General features: G+C 49.4%; 1 protein-coding gene across 1 annotated transcript in view; it reads left to right on the plus strand.

Moving 5' to 3' along the window:
* CPLX4 (complexin 4) overlaps positions 1-4,203 on the plus strand; it is a 20,451-nt gene that overhangs the window by 15,559 nt on the left and 689 nt on the right. The window lies entirely within an intron of this gene.

Consider the following 4,203-nt stretch of genomic DNA (forward strand, 5'->3'; position numbering starts at 1 on the left):
GGCCTGCGGTGATGCTGATTTGTATTGGCTGGAGCTGCATTTGTATTGGGGGGCTGTAATGAAGCATTACTGCCTTTCCTTGAAGTGTAAACTGTGTCCAAATATTCCTGGTCTCCCCAACCTAAGATTTGTCAATGGGTAGCAGAAAGTCTGGACAAGACGTTCATTGTTTGAATCTTAGACAAGGTCCTGTCAGCAGGGAGGTTCATTAGGAAAGGCAGAAACAAGGCTGCCCAGTGTCCACTGTAAAAATCCCGTTATGCTCCTTAATTGCCTGCTCTGTCCCGGATCTTTCTCTTACAGGCTGCCACTCTCCCACTGTCTGGGTCACTGTCCGTGCTTTCTTTATCCCAGGGATCCTTGCAGCAGTGATCTTGACAGTGAGCTGTCCATTTCCTTTAAAATATTAATAACCACCGCTACCATTTGTCCAGGGCTGAGAAGCTTACAAGGCTGTTTCACAACATGTCTCATTCAATCTGCTCAACAATCCTCTGAGTGGCCCTCCCACTGGGCCTCAGAAACATAAGGTGACTGGCCCAAGGTCATGCACTGGGTGAATGACAGATCTGGGACTTGAACCCAGGTCTCCAAGCTCTAAATCCCACCCTCTTCCCACTGTCATAGGCTGCCTCTGCAGGGTAACAGGCTGGCAGGCAGCAGCTTTTGACAAATAGGACATGCGAACACTTGGCCAGTTCTATGTCTGAGGTTGTGTAGTTAGTCGGTACCCAGTGCTAAGGAGGTCACAGGCCCAGGCTGGGTTCCAAAGGGCTTCATTCTGTGCTGTACCCACTCAGTGGCCCTTGTCTGGTTCCCCAACCTTGGTGGTGCTGCAGCCCAAGGCAGATGATTCCAGCACTAGAGCCATCACCTGAAGCAACCATGCTGCTGACAAAGGGTCAGCGGCACTGATCTTCTAGGAGGTCCGGCGAGTGTAGGACTTTCTGATCACAACCCTTGACCATACCCAATGCCGCCATCAGATTTAGACAGCTGAGGCCACCTTCCCTGAGTGCCATGTTAAGAGGGCTCTCATTGTCCCTCCCGCCACAGTCTCACATGGAATGAGGAATTTGCAGGGACAAAGGGACATGTCTACCCAGAGCCCACACCCTTCTTTTAGGCTACACTCTGGCTGCTCAGGACCTCGCATTCACTGCCTAAATGCGTTCTGGAGCCTGTGTGGGCCTCTTCTGCAGGTCTGTGCTCCTGAGAGGGTGCTGAGCTGCTGGCCAGGCAGGGAGGCCGAAGGACTGGGAGATTATTGAGCACATTGAATAAGACATGTTGTGTCTTACAAGCATTCCTAAGGTCCTGCCTATGAGGAGGGAGCCAGGGAGTGGGAACCAAGAGGGCCAGGCTGTGAGCCAGGGACCTCTGTCAGTATCCACACTCTGCCACCCACAAATACTCAGAGTAGGTCTGACAAGTGGTCAGGGCAACGTGGGCTCAGCTAGATAGAATTTTCCTACAACTGAGGGCCTAGTGCCAAGAGGGAAGTGACTAAGCCTGATATCTTAGGAAAACTGAGCCTGTGGGGTGAAGGTAGGAATCATTGCTAAAGCAGAGGTGGGGTACAAAGAAAGCAAGTCCTCCTGATGGGGCTGAGCCCTGCCTGCAGGGTTGTCCAGAGCAGATCTCCCCCACCTCTGAAAGTTATTATTGCTGTGAATAGCCACCACCAGTGGAATGCTTCATAGATTCTGAATAATTCAGTTATCACCTAATTAATCTGCCACAGCTCTCAGGGAAACAATTCAATTCCCAATATATGGATAAGGAAAAGCCCAGAAAAGTTGGGGCAGGCGCTGGGTCACATGTCTGGTGGCCGGTGGAGCATTCTCCCTCAGGCAGTTTGACTCAAACCAAGGCCCTGAACCTCTAGGTTCTGTTACCCCACTGGAGCATAAAGAGAAGTGGGTAACTGTGAAAACAGAGCTCTTTGCAATGAAGAGGACTTTGAATTCAAGTACTAATAAGGCTCTCAGCATCCCTGACAATAGACTCGTTGAATCATTCAATAAACATTATTATTTCGGTCCACATCCCCGAAGCTCTGCTGGGTTCTGAGACATACAAATAGGAAAGTTACAGCACCTGTTTTCAAGAAATGTTGAGCAGTAGTTCTCAAACTTTAGCAAGCACCAGAGTCACCGGGAGGGCTGGTTAAAGCAGATTTCTGGACCTACCCCTTACTTTTCTGAATCAGTAGGTCTGAGTAGGGCCTGAGAATGTGCCTCTCTAGCAAGGTCCTGGGAGATGCTGATGCTCTTAGCTCAAAGAACCCAGTTTCAGAACCACTTTGGTAGAAGTCAGACTGCTCAAGATCCCTTCTGTGAGGCAAAGTGGAATTGCACTGCTCTCCTTTCCCTGGGCAAGTGGCACGAGGATAAAATGAAGTCCAGAGTCACTCTTGAAGGAGAAAACCGTTCTGAGTTTCCTCAGAAATTCAGAGGTGGCAGGACCCTAGAAGGCAGCCTTGCAAAGGTCGCCCTGCAAATGGGAGGCAGGAGCACATCATACTGAGAGACCTTCTGAGTGGGTCAGGTCTTACCACCGGCCATCTGGCTCACTGCTTTCTGGCCCCTCTAGCTGGCTATCCCTCCAGGCTCACAGCAATTACTCTGTCCAGGTTTGAACCCGGTGACATGTAGTCATCTTACTACCCACCAGAGGGGGTGGTGCCTGAATACCCAGGAATGTCTTTGCAAATCAGTTACATTTGATTTTGGGGTGCATAAGAGAGGGCAGATGTCCTGCATTTGTGGGAATTGAGAATGGGCTAGCTGGGTTGTATAATAAGTGATTGGCTGGGAGCCCTCAGGGATTAACTAACTAATTAATCCCACAACAGTTTGACGAGGAACTAATTAATCTGTTAAGCACTTAAAGGGTCCATGGCCCTGGTCAAATGCAAGAAGAGGCTTCGCTCATTTCCAGAAGCTGATGCAGAGTGTGGCTGTCCTCCTCGTAGTCTCTGGGGAGGGCTTAGGTGGGAACCGTTCCTCCCAAGGGCACTGATTTCCTCTGCATCGGAAATCTACCTCTCAAGGTGTTTCTGGAGCCAGACTCTGCTGTCACTCTGTCTAGGGAACCAAATTAAAGCTGAGAGCTCTGGAGAAAGGTAGACGGGCTCCAGCCTCTCCAAGCATGGGAACTGAGAGCATTAGCACTAGAGAGACTAGGTCACCCTATCCCTGCAGCCCACTTTACAGATGGAAAATAAGGTATACAGGTTCCTGGAACCCAGACATGGCTGTCTCTACTCAGTACCCAGGCAAGGGGAATCCAGGTCTCCCTTTAGGTGTGTTGTCTCTGACACCACCTGAGTACTCAGCAGGTGCAGAAATCTTTCTTAAATCAAATCAAAGTGGTCCGATTAAGACTAAGATGACCATTTAAGCCTTGTGTGATTTTTCATGAGCTTTGGTAACAAATTCACAGCTGGTCACCACATATTCAGGTGGCCCTGACACAGATCCTTTCTAACCTTAGCTTTTCTGGTGCTCTTTTTAGTGCTCCGTACCTCTAAAACCCAGTTCACTTCATGTGACAATCTGACCTCTGAAACTTCTCTGATGGCAGCCCTCTGGGAACCGCTTACCTTTCCTGAAGGATGTTTTTCTTTAGAATCTTCTCTCTTACTAGGAAACAGCTGGCTCTGTGCCTAAGTTGTAAAGGAATCTCAAAGACCAGGAGGCATGCATTAAGAAATTTTGGGACAGCTTTGCCTAGAATCACAAAATAAAATGAGTAAGTTAGTCTGCGGTGATGGCATCACTGACTCAGAAGGCTCGCCTGCCACTACACCGAGTAGGGTGCTGTTGGCAACTCACTTAATAAACACGTAATGTGTGCCAGACTCCATTCCAGTACTCAGGGTGAAGGGTTGACTTGGACATCATTCTGTGCCATAGGCAACTCTCCATCTAGCAGGAGGGAGAAAAGAAGCCAGGGCCAAGCAGAAGTTGCACTAAAGTGTGATGAATGATTTAATGAATATTGTCTAGTCACTGCAATGCAAACCCCATGCTCCAGAATGGGTTGGCCATGCCCTCTGGGCCTTAGTGGGAAGCTGAGAGACTCTGCAAAACTCACAAAGCTGCCTGAGCTGGAGCTGGGTGTGTGATGCTCCAGCTTTCTCCTGTGTCAGCATCACAGGGAGCACTTCTCAGAACCCAAACAGCTGAGCCCCCTGCC

This window comes from Otolemur garnettii, unplaced genomic scaffold, assembly GCF_000181295.1.
Source record: "Otolemur garnettii isolate 467f Iridium unplaced genomic scaffold, OtoGar3 scaffold00027, whole genome shotgun sequence".
Taxonomy (NCBI): Eukaryota; Metazoa; Chordata; class Mammalia; order Primates; family Galagidae; genus Otolemur; species Otolemur garnettii.